The sequence below is a fragment of the Apteryx mantelli genome, chromosome 2 (genome assembly GCF_036417845.1).
Source record: "Apteryx mantelli isolate bAptMan1 chromosome 2, bAptMan1.hap1, whole genome shotgun sequence".
Lineage (NCBI taxonomy): Eukaryota > Metazoa > Chordata > Aves > Apterygiformes > Apterygidae > Apteryx > Apteryx mantelli.
This window is the reverse complement of record NC_089979.1, coordinates 104,954,392-104,967,687: the sequence shown is the minus strand read 5'-3', so window position 1 is coordinate 104,967,687 and position 13,296 is coordinate 104,954,392. Positions and strand designations below refer to the sequence as shown.

The following is a 13,296-nucleotide window of genomic DNA, read 5'->3' as shown; positions in this document are numbered from 1 at the left end:
TCTGAAAACATATTTTCTACTGGGACATCTGGTCATAACATTTATGTGAGGGAAGATTGCTCTCAAGGTGATTCTTAGTGAAGTTATTGAATGTTTGCTTTTCTACTTTGCATAGTCCATGTAACACCAGCAACATCTGGCAGGGGTTAATTGATGAGTCAACAGACAACTAAGACCTGCTTGAGCAGTGTTTGCTGGATTTCTTCCAAAATTCTTAAGAACAGCTAGAAAAAGGCCTCTGAGTGATCTTTTCAGATCTTAAATATCTACACAACTTCTGTCTGAACTTAGGGCTTGTGTAGTTTGCATCGTGTCCATCAGCAGTCTTGAAAAAGAGCTTTGACGTCCAAAAAAAACCTGTGTTGTATCTGTCTAAACTCCTAAGATGCTACCAGCATTCTTATTCACTAGCATTTCACCCTAGTTCAAGGTTTTGGCAGATGCCAGAATTGCATTGTGACTGCAGATCTGGGCAACTTAGAGAAGAATATTCCATGAAATTATGGCCTGTGGTGACAGTAGCTTGAAACTTGCATCTTCTGAAGTTGCATGTGTTATTCTTTCCTGTACATTTATTTGGAAAAGTATCTACTGAGAACTTAACTGCTGAACTTCAAATATGTGATGCACTTCGAACAGTTAATTATTTTTTGTTAAGTGGCACAAAATCTTTCCAGCATGCTGTGAAGAGGTGTGACAGTAACTGAGATATGAACAGAACTGATACAATGGCATTCAACTTTCATCTCAGTAACTATCTTGAAAAAGGTACTCATGTGGCAAGTTGGTCACATTTATTAAAAAAAAAAAAAAGACTCTTCTAAGCTATGAAACTAAAACTTGCCTGATTTATGTTTTGCAACTGGGATCATAGCAGTTCCACACTATCTGCTCCGTAAGTGAGAGATCGGGACATGGAATAAGTGTGGTTACCACACACAGTTAGCATTGCTCAGTGGGAGAATAAATAAGATAGTTAAAATATTGCATGAATGGTTCATGGTTGTTTTTTAATACTCCTGTTGTTATATATTAAATACAGTTGCCACCATGACTGTGGATTGGTCATAGTTCCCAGTGGTTTTAGTGGTTTAGAACCAAAACCTGTCTTATTTTAAAGCTATCTTTTTTTTTCCATTGTATTGGAATTTGTTGTTAGTATTGACTTCAGAATTATTCCATAAGGAATAATAGAATTCCATAAAGAACTGGTAATATTTGATTTTTATAAAGGTAAAATACTTACTGGAGAATAGACTGCTCTGCAGGAACAAGAGAGAGGGGTTTCTCACTGATGGACTGTGTTATCACATGAGATATCTTTTGTATGCTTTTGTTCCAAGAATCCATTGCTCCTCGAAAATCTCTGCAATAAAAAAGGATTCTTTTTTCCAGACACAACCCGATTGTTGCCCTCACCAATTTCTCACAGGACCAAGCAGTGATTGCGGGATCAAGTACCCAGGTGTGGGTAGGAACGAGTGAGAGCTGGGGTGGGGGATTGGTGTCCGAGGCGAGTTTGGTGCTTGGCATGGGAGAGGAGCGCGCTCCGGTGCGCACACTGCTGTTGTGAGAAGATGCTCCCGCACAGAGCAGTGATTCAGAAAACTGCACACAAACACTTGGAGCAGGCCCCCCGGCAGCGCTCTTTACACCTTAGGGGCAGCCTATATGCCATTTGCCCTTTGCTGAAAGGGCTTGGGCAAGTTCCGTATTTTGAGCAAGGCAGGCGAAACTCATAGAGCCGAGAGACACTTTTCAAATGCCCTTTTCAGCCGTGTTTAATTACACCTCTAGCTGGGTAAAACTTTCCTCTAGTTTTAAAAGTCCCTGACCCATACTTGGGGTCATGCAGCTTAAGGGGTGCAACACTATTTCAGACTTGCTACTCTTTGTGGCCTAATCCGTCGGACAGGCATATTTTCAAAATATGTTTTTGTTTGCAGTCAGCTGCCGGAACTGTTTGGTGTCTGTGTCTGTTTGCATTGTCCACTGAGCTAGCAGCAATCCGAAAATAAATGTAAGTCTAGTCCAGCATGTCCAGAGTGATTTCTGCTTTTGCCCTGAACTCCCATCCTCCTGTGTACAAGCTAATACCATTTAATGTAATTTCTATAGGCAGTGTAAAGCTCTGATGTGGAGAGGGGACCGATTTTTTTTTCCTGGTTCTTAAATAAATAAATAAATAAATAAATGTTCTGCTTTTGCTGGAAATTGTTCTGTTAATAAAATCAAGGCCTCAGAGGTTTACCAGCTTGAAATATATACTATATATAGGTACTAGTAAGACAAGCATCCCAGGTTTCATATATGTGTAGTAAAATAAATTGTTAGAAATTGCTAGCTGCAGATCCTAGAAGAATTCCAGGTGAACAAGCCTGTGAGCTGCTCTAGTTTCTGCAAAGGGTGCAAAGCGCTGGAGAGCTCAGCCCGAACACTCGAAGGGCTTTGCAAGTGCTGGGTACCACAGCGCTCCTCTCCCTGGAGGATATGTGTGGTCCGTGCGGTTGGTCAGAAATACGCAGCCCTGATACCAGTGGGGATCTCTGAACCCGGCATGTTTATCTCCCTCTGACTGGACACGATTAGCTTTACTCCTTCTTCGTTTGTAAAGGTTGTCTGTCTTATGCTGAAATGCTGAGCTTGCCTACAAAAAGAAAGGTGAAATAAAATACTGACATTCCAGCCCTCACACATAGTCATATAACTTACCAGCTCCTCAGCAAAGTAGCATTGGTTCATATTATCAGCAGGGCTAAATTAGTGCAAGTCCATTCAAACTCATACTTGAAAGTCACTGGAGATGAGCCGATGTGCAACAGCCATGGATCTGGCTCATTTTTCACACGGTTAAACATGTTCATTCAAACAGAGTTCCTGTGTGACCTTGAAAAACAGATTTTTAGAACTTCCTGTAATTAAATGATGTGACGGAAACTCCCTTTCTCTTCCCTCATCTGTGGTTTCTTTTTTTTTTTTCCTATTTGTTTAACAGTAAATTGTGATAGAACAAGTTTTGTTATGCATTAGTACATTGTATCATGATGAGGAGCTCTAACAGAGCATTAAATGTTACTATTCAATATGATTTCTGGTAAAAACCAACAGTTTTTACTTTTCTGTAGCTATGCTGGGTGTACTCTCTTCTGTCCTTAATTATGTGTGCATGGGTGCTTAGGATTTCATTTCATGTTGCACAGTAATTTTAAATTTCCTGGTAATTTGAGTGTGGTTGTTGGTGTTTATGCATGTGTGCCAGTGTGCATGCCACTTTAACGTAGAAACAACTGTAGAAGTCATACATATCACCTAAGACTCAACTTTTTATTGAGCATTAAGCAGACAGTGATGTTCTTTCTCTCTTCTGAGCTGTACGTTTGAATGAGATTCTGGTATATTCTTATCTACGCAAAGCCTAGGTATAAGGTAATGTTGTATGAGTTGAAGGATCCTATGCCTCATATTTGATTTACAATAGATCAAGTTTATGGCTGGTACGTGCGGAATTTTATTGACTTCATATATTCATTGGAAATGCAAGTTTCAAATACATATTGAAATTATTGCATCTGTATTGAGCAGCAGCACACTTTCCTATTTGCAGCTGATTGGTTTTTGAATTATCGTAGCCATATGTAACATATTGGTGAAGTAAAAAATCTTTAATGGCATGAGTTTGGAAAGCCAGGTTGCTCAGACATTCTGCTCTCCCACCCCTCCAAAAATAAAACCCTTCTGTCCTGAGACCTGTTGCCTGAGGTGCGGATGCAGCCATGGTTTGACTTGGTGCACAAGGTTCCCTGTGCACGCTGGCTTCCTCCAAGCCTCCTCCCAGCTCCCCTTCCTCTCCCTCTGCCCCTTGGAGGGAGGCTCTGGTGTGAGAGGCATTAGGAGACTTGCGGTCTCCGATCTTCTTCTTGTCTCTTAGATTGTCGGCATTGCCCAGGCTGCCTGTGCCACCGGGCTTCATCCTGCATCCAGGTTCCCAAGGAGGAATGGGTGCCCCTGTGCCTGCCGAGGCCGGCTGATCCCGGAAACGGGATCCTTGGCACGTACCATGCTGCACCGCAGTCCCCTAAGGTATATGGGCACATAAGGGCTTGCAGAACACAAGTTTTCGTCCTTCAGACTGTTAAAATAGTTCAATAAGCTTGTACATGGAAAATAACATTCCCTTTGATGGACCCCTGGAAGTTTAGAGCACCAGGGAGTTTGGGTGTGACACAGTGATGGGTTTGCAACCTGGCAGCCCCATGGCTTTAAACATACATGCGATTGCTGTAACTCCAGTAGTCCAAGTGACTTTTATCATGGCCCTTTGTCATCTTCCTATAGAAAGCCATTCCGTATAAAAACTTCAGAAAGCTTTTATTTTATTTTTTTTTGGGGGGTGCAGCAAAAGTTGCAATGCCAACTCATTTGAAAAGCATAACATATAAGGTAAGGCAATGCAGAAAGAGCTACCAGGGACTGTGGTGAGCTCAAGAGTGGGGATTTAGGAAGCGTTAGGATGCCCCTGGCACGTGTCTTGAGAAGACGTGCATCCACTTCTGTCCATAACGAGTTGCTTTATGCAAAATGCTTTATGCTTTATTGCTTTATACATAACACTTGGTGTGTCTGGTCCCCTTCGCTGGCCAAAGTCCATCTTGTGTAATTGTTGTTCCTAAATTATTGATATAATTTTGCTGATGTTCTGTCTATATTGCTCTACCCCAGAGGCACAATGTTTCAGCATCAGGTAAAATAATCTCCATAGGTTTGTACTTGCTTAGAATGAGTGATTGAACTCTGAGCTCTGCGGAAGATGCACTGTAAATTTATAAATGTTAAGTAGGGAAGAGGCCTGTCTGCATGTGTTTTTAACAAATCTTTTTCATATTGTATCTCTTCTATTGTGTATGTGTGTTTTTCTTTTTCAGATTTAAAAGTTCTTCTACTGAAAGTAGGCATGCTTTTCCTACTTCTTTTTCTCTCCCACTTTTTATCTCCATTGTTTAGTAAGAATAGAGAGAAGTGTGGGGAGACAGAAAAACCTGTTTTCAAAAGCAAATAAAACTAAAATTCTCCCATTTTTTTCAAAAATCTTTTTTGAAAGGATTGCTGTTGAAAAAGGAAGAAAATGAAATATTGTATATAAAATATATCTTGTGTGTTGTTTATATCTAGTCCTTTTTCTGACCATATACATGAACATGTACCGCTTGCTTATTTTCTTAAGCTTTATTATATGCATATATTTATTATATTCTTATATAACATATTATATATTACAATATTTTATAAAAATATTTTATGATATATATTTATATATCACATATATATAAAATATATATCATATATAATATATATAAAATATATTATATATCTCAGTCTATGTAGTAAAAGAATAATTTTCCAGTATATTTTCAACACATTTTTCTGTCAGTCCTAGTAGAAAGTTTCCTGCAACATATCAGATCATGTCTGAAGTTACGATGTTTTAAAATACCAGTTCTGGACGTGTACTCATGAGCATACTTTGACATTATCTGTATGTCACAAAACTGTAACCATAGGCTGAAAAGTCAGAGAGTAAGGGACACCAGCACGTGTGACATGAAACAGCATGTTGGATGGAAAAAAAGAAAAATTTTAAACTTTTTTAGGTATCAAATATGCTGTTTATTGGGTAATCCTTTAAAACAAAACTTAGAAAAGGAGGAACTGAGGTGAAGAAACTCAAAACTACTCCAGTGCTATCAAATGAAGTTTGTGTCATTAAGAACCTGGGAATTTCTGGCACCCAAAGGTTTCCAGAAGAAACAGTGGACAATATATACTGGGCATTTGACTGGAATTTCTCTAACATCTTCTTACAACAGTTGGGTTTGTTCTGGGGAAAAAAAGAAAAAAAAAATGAGATGCTTATTTAGATGTTGCTTGTGGAAAGCACCAAAGTGGTTGTGGTACTTTTGAGTCTTCCAGTCATTGCTTAAACATATCTGGGTACATTAGGGGACAGCCAAGAATTCAGGACTGGTTGTTTTATCAATATCCTGAGTTTTGGAGATATGTAAGGGAATTTGGGTGACATGCACTCCTCTGATGAATAAAGTGCGATGTCCATGATTGGAAAGCAAACGCCTTGTGAGGACGTAGGATTCCCATAGTTGGTGTGCGGCATCACATACCTGCAGGGCTTATCTGGCAGACAGTGAGCTGGAGCATCTCTCTGGTCAGGGCTGCTATCTGGCAGGTATCATGAGGTTTGGATATTGTACAATGGATAGGATCCCACAGCTGTTTCAGAAATTAGGAGGGGTTGGGGAAGGGAAGGACTGGGAGGGAAAACTTGACTGGAGTAGGAACAAAAGTCAAACAGAGTGAGAGCTCAGAGCTGTTTGATTTTTTTTTTATTTTATTTTGCAAAACACAGGTATTAAAATAGAGCAGAACTGCATACAAGGTATTTTGTATGTGTATTTGGGAGGTGGGGATTTGTATGGTAAGGAGCATAGCATGCTCAGGGTTATGCTGAGGACTGTGACACACACACACTTGATAATGAGGGAGGTTTGAGAGGACTCATTGATACATAAGGTGCTGGTGCCCTGGTATCTGGAGGAAGAAGTTTGTTTGATTTATCCTGTATGAACTCTGTGGCAGTATTTCTAATTCCTTGGGCCGGGTTTCCTGAAGGTGCAGTCGTGCAAATTTGTGAGTACAAACTTGGCAGTGCTTCAGCCTGGCAGCCCAATTTGACAGAATCTGGCACCTGCCTGTGATGCCCCATATGGAAAAGTCTGCTGTCCTGAATGTCCCCAGAGGTGCTCAGGTGAGACCATTCTGGAAGTTAGGTCTCAGCTGTCCCAGTGGGTGTGAAATTTGCTCTCTTCCACAGTTTCTTGCAACCTGCCCATTCCATTTGTATTTCCCTGTGACCGGGGCGCCCACTTCTGTCTTCAACATCTACATGATGGGATGTCCTGCCCAATCTCCCTGCGGTTTGGCTATCTGTTCATGGCACTCACCTATGAAAACTGCACACAGGGTACAGGAACAACTTCAGGGAGAAAATAAGGGCGGTGGGGAGCTTTTCTTAAAATCTTTCCTATAATAGGAAAAAAATAAGAAAGCAAGAAACCAAACCATAGGAAGGCTATCCCTAATGAGTCTAATGTTGTCAAATAGAGCTAGGCAGGCTAGCCCTTTCCTTTAGACAGTTTTTCTCTCTTTCTAACAGCCTGGAACTGGATTTTGGCTTTTAACAAGAAACCTGTATTAGAAACGTTCTTTTAAAAGCAGCGTCTTGTGCCGGAAGGACTTGTAATAGAGTAGTTATAAGGGGAAAATAGGTGACTGACTGTAGCCTTTAAAAGCTCTGCCTTGAAAAGAAATGAAAAGCCTGATATGAGGAAGGACCAAAGTGATAAAAAGCGGTTTTTCCTGCTGCCTTACATTGTATCTGATGCTTTATCCTGTTTTAAGAGTTTGCCTGTTTCTGACTGTCAGTATTTGCATTCAATCATTACTTGTCAACATAGTTTTATTTAGTATGAATAAATACGGCATAATTAGCTAAAATATGGGTCTCATAATTACAGGTGTAGAGTTGTTTATTTGCTAAGACTTTGTGCTAAGGGAAAATGACACAACGTGCCAAGAAGGCTAAAAGTCTGAAATTTAATTTTATCAATCTGATTATTAAACTGTGATTAGGGTATTTTGACTTTGTCCCAATTTCCTTTGACTGTTCTGGTGTTTGCAGCATTAGCCAAAGATGAAGATGCCTTTAACTGTAGTTTTTATTGCAGGCATTTTGAAAAGCAGTTGCTTCTGTTTGCATATGATTCCCTCAGAGAATCTTATCACAGAATCGCTGCGGTTGGAAGGGACCTCTGGAGATCATCTAGTCCAACCCCCCTGCTCAAGCAGGGTCACCTAGAGCACATTGCACAGGATTGCATCCAGGCGTGTTTATCTTTGCAGCTGGATTATTTTGTCCTGCTGTTGGTAAGTTTTCACCTCGAGTGATGTTCCTACTACAGTAGAAATCAAGACATTCGTGCTTAAGGGAAGATTCCTTGATGTATTTTGCTCCTTGATGTAATTTGCCAGGAATGATACAAATTCTCTGTAAAAGCTTCAGTTCCAAAGTGCTTTAGTCTATTTTAAAGCATTTAAGTGATCTTACTCACAGCATTATGGTCAGGACTTCACTTAAAATGATTTTCTTTGTTGTTTTTTTTATTGCAATTTAGAAATAAAATGATCCTGTGTTATCCTGTAAAGTAATACAGGAAACATTATTTCCACTTGCACTTTAGATGGCAAGAATATATTAAATAGCTGTTAGAAATTGGTTAGTGTCTCTGTACTGCAATTTTAAGAAAAACTGTCACTTTCAGCTAAAGGATTTAAGTGATTTTTCACTTTCTCAAAATATAATGGAAAAAACATATTAAAAATCAGCACTATGCTTGTGCTTAAAAGAACAGATCCTCAAAATATAAATTCCTGTAACTGACTAATCTTACAGCATGTAAGTGCTGAAATCCGTGGCTAGAAGGCATCGTAAAGGAGAAAATCTTTATTATTGAGGACTTCAGCTGTTCATCCTCTGAATAACAACTCTGCTGCCTCTCATGGTGCAAGAACTAATCTAGTTCAATGAAATTATTAGGTGAAGACTCAACAAGGGATGTAGGTACTTTTTCATGCAAGGTACAGTTGAACCGTGGAGCTCATTGCCCCAGTTTCTTGTGACTGTCAAGAGTTTCCATGCAGTTAAAAAGTAGTTAGACAAATTCATGCAAAGAGAATCTAACAAAGTGAAATGCGAGGATAACGTGCTCGGGAAATTCTTGTGTTGTGCTCGGGAAGCTGCAGGAATACACCAAGGGAGTGTGCTGATGCACTTCCCTAATTCAAATACTCTTCCCGTGATATTATTTAGCGGCCACTGCAGAGATAGTAATAAGGGTGCTGAAATAAATGAACCTTATATTTGACCCGGAGCATTCATGAATTAGCATTTCATAGCACAGTATTTTTCTTGTAACTTGGTAAATTGGATCTTAACCTCATACCAGTCTCTATGGAAAATGAAAAAAAAAAAAAAAAAAAGTCCACCTAACTATTCACCTGTAAATTCTCACAGATTTCTTCTTTGGGCGGTAGGGGAGAAGGGAACAAACTTGAAATAAATTGGATTAGGCTTTTCTGAGAGATAGCATTTTGTGATCGTTTTTTCTGAGCATCCATGCCATGTGGGTGATTGATAATCCTGTAACAATTGCAGGATTTCACAAGGTGGACCCCTGCAGTACCTCCACATGGTCCCTGGGATCATAATATGGACCTTGAGATCAGGAAGATCATACGTGTGACAGTTTTAAAGGCGTGGGAAATTCCACTGACAGAAAAGGCTCAGGAAGGCGATTACGTTTTTGCTGTAACACGATAAGGTATTCAAAGAATCAAATAATGTGCTGTTAATACTGTAACACCATGAATCAATTTAACTATGGTAACCTGTGTCACCTTTTATTTTCTGTAGGCCAGAGAAGACACAGCCATATCTGCTGTGCTTCTGCTGGTGGTTTAATAGTGTATTTTATTTAACATCTTCATCAGCGAACCTCTAAAACAGAGCAGGGGGGTGATTTCCAGGCTTTTGGATGGTGCTGAGCTCTTTTGGATAGCCAGGATCTGTGCCAGTGGCCAAAAGTAGAAGCCCAAAAGTAGCTCAGAAAACGGAGTGCACCAAAAGGTGACGGCTGAGATTCAGTATAAGGTAGTGTGCATAGGGAAAAGAGCGTGCTTGCTGGCCCAACAGGCAGCGAGCTCCTGTGCCCCATGGCCCCAGAGGCTGCTGGGTCTTGCAGGGGCCAGAGAAATGCAGGTGTAACAGGGCCATCGGTGTAACAGGTATAATGCAGGTATGATAGGGTAGACGCTAAAGGAGCGGGGATGGGATGTGCCCGCTCAAATCCTGAAAAGTGCAGTCCTGAATGCTGCAGGGGTGTAAGAGGAGAGATATGTATGCAACAACTCAGTCACTGCAGAACCACCTTGCTATTTCTGAGTGTCACCATACGGAGATGTTGTATTATTAATGTTAAAGCCCTGAAAAGTCTTCTGACTGTAGTCATCCCTTGTTCCCTTCATTTCAAACATACCTCTGAGAGAATTTCATTTGTATTTGAACATTTCCTCACTGATGAGATTTGTTACTTTATTATTTAATAGTGGTGTCAAAAAAGAAAACTAGCAGGTGATATTAGGACCATCAAGCAAAGCCCTAAATGGTCCTGGAGAAAGAAAATTATTGATCGTAGTATTTATGATTCATTTCCAAATTCGGACTGGGGCTCTAATTTGCAAGGTCCTATGCTAAACAGAATGGAACAAACATTCTCAGCCCTGAAGAATTTACAGTGCAATAAACAAGAAAAATGTAAAAACTAGAATGCAAGGAAGTCGGTCTAGATATCATATGGCTCTTAAGCTATTTGATGCTTGCAAACAGGATCTTCTTTCCTTCAGATTAAGTGCATTCTCTGCTATTCTCTAGTGGAGATGAGACTCCCCTTAAAATTTCTCTCCTGACCACGTCTCCATTCTCTCTCAAAAACACGTATCCAAAGCTTTCATGCTGTGAAGATTCCTTACAAAAGTGATTTTATGTGCTTGAATAATGTACAGATTTCAGTGGCACATACATAAAATTTCACATAGAGAGGAAATTATGGACCCGTTAATGGCTGTAGAATTTACAAGTACATCCTGTGCTACTAAAGCTTCGGGTATCAAGTGCAAAGAGAATATTTGCAACTTAAGCCCCCAAGCAAGACAGCACAGGAATAAATCACAGTGAGAAGGGGAAGGAGTCAGAGGAACTGATGGTTTCTTCCTCTGGGGCTGATACTCCACCTTCCCTGGGACGCTGGTTCTCCTTCCATTCGCTTTCCATGTCTCAGGATTTCACATATTTTACAATACTTTGAGCTGCTCTATAATTTAGTGCTCCTCCTTTTCATTTAGTTTGTATTCTAGAGGGTTTCTGTAAACCAGTAACTTATATTCCACACCAGCTGCCCTGGTCTTTCTTACGCTGGATGTGCGGTAGGTGGGAAGTGATCATTTTTATTATAATAGAGTAGAAGAATACCCTAAAGACAGATAGAGTGGCTGACAGTATAATCATAAATTGAGCTTTTAATTGTTTTTTGTAGGCTATTTTGTAGTAACAAATTCATTAGAAAAGTAAAATGTAATTTTTAGTTTTGCCACTTTCTGTTTATTTAGTATTCTTTTTCTATTGCACTAATCTGAGTTTTATGAAAATCAGTTCAAGTGTCTTGAGAATCATTTGTGATTTCCTAAGGCTCTAGTTTTGCCTAGGAGAAAGCAAACATAGCTTTCAGATAAACATAAAAGCACCAGCTGTTTTTCCTTCAGAATTTATTTCCATAATACTTGCCTTTGGAGATAATTTTACAAGAAAAAATCTATGATATGTGGAAATATTTAAGAATAAGTTTACAATAATTCTGTTACTGTAAATACAAAGGCTAGCTTCATGCCTGTTAACTGCTCCAGAGGTCTGAAGTGTTGAAGAAGGAAAAAAAAAAAAAAAAAAAAAAGGAGTCAGAGGGAGGGAGTCAGAGGGAGGGAGAGAGATCTTGAGATCTAGGAAGCAGCCCAACCTCCTTGTGCCAGCTTGGCTGTCTTGGGGGCCCAATGCCTGGAAGGCAATTTGCTTTTTGCCAGAACAATTTTCTGGACTATTATTTTAACAAAAGGCCTAATCTGATTTTTACTTTTTTTACTGAACATCTCATTCCTGGAGTCTGATGACTGCCTCCTGTGAAGAGTAGCTTCAGCAATGTTGGTGGTGCCTGCACCCTCAAGTGCTTTTGTTCAGTGGAAGGACGTTTAAATAGTGAAGATGCTGATTAGGAACATCCTGGTTTTTCCTACTTAGAAGAGAAGACATCCCTGTATCATCCATTATATGACTTTCTGCCACTTAGACTGTGAGCTGCTGTTTGCTAAAAACAATGGGCTCTAAAATGAGGGAAAAGATCAAATCAAAAAAAGAAGTACCTTTTTTGAAGGTACATCTGTATTGTGCTGACCTGGGTGAACTGTGGCTTTTTCCTAGCCAAAATATCCCTCCCTGTGATGTTAGGGTTGATGTCTAAATATGAAAACTAGATCCATTGATGTATCTTAAAAATCTGCAGTGGGAATATTGATGGAAAACTTCTTAGCTATATCATCATCATCTTAAGTTTCTTTCAATAGACCTTAACCCAACTGAAATGTATTTATGTACAAATCTGACTGCTCTCAGGGAGATTCACTCCTTCACCGTGTTCTTCCTGGTTTCAGGGACCTTTGTAACAGAGATGAACTCCAAGAAAAAGTGTGCAATAATAGCATAACAGGAAAAGAGTGCTGAGGTATCAAATGGGTTGTCTTAACTTTGGAGCTAAAGGAAAAATTAGTGCTGAATTCAGACAGCAAAAATGAAGAAGTTGAGGAATATTATGTAGAAAATTTCTTCTGGGTAGTGCAGATCCTTATATGTCTGCCCCTGTGATTGACTCACAGATTTTGTGCTGCACCACTTCTCTAAGATGAAAGGGTTTGCATAACTCACGGAGACAGTCTTTACATTTAACAAAACTGGCTCATGAGTATTCATAATTCATCTCTCTCACTTCAAACCACCTGTCTTTCCATCTCTATGAAGAGATGATCCCTTAAAACCATTTTGCTTGTCACTCCATGTGTTTTCGTAGCCTTTTCCCTTACTGCTTGCACTCTTACTAACTCAGTTTCTTCCAGCCTCAGTGGCTTTGCACTCTTTTGCCTTTGCATTGAATCATCCTTCCATCTTCTGGCTTCCCACTGCTCCTGCCCCACAGCATCTCTTCCATCTAGTTGTTGATTCATGAATTGTGTAAGGGGGATACAAATGGAAACAAGACAGAATTAACTTCTGAAAGACAGTGATGGATTTCCGCATTGCAACTTAATATACTTAAATTTACTTATTAACCGGTTGCACTTGTAAATGGCTGCCTTTAGACTTGGTCTTAAATATGGGAGCTCTTCTAAGAATTGGGGCCTTAAATTTGCAGTTCTGACTTGTTAACTGTTTCTCATAAAAAGAAACATGAAGCTTTTTTTGGTGTGTTCCTATCCTGAATATTCCTATGGTGAAAACTGCTATACTATTTCGGCATCTCAGTCTTTATTCTATGCAAGACCTCCATGAGGTGAGAAAGTGGTAGGGAGACC

At 39.7% G+C, this 13,296-nt stretch overlaps 1 protein-coding gene across 3 annotated transcripts in view; it reads left to right on the top strand.

Moving 5' to 3' along the window:
- The window catches only part of VWC2 (von Willebrand factor C domain containing 2), a 59,611-nt gene that overhangs the window by 34,610 nt on the left and 11,705 nt on the right, over window positions 1-13,296 (top strand). The gene's annotated exons all lie outside the window — the stretch shown is intronic.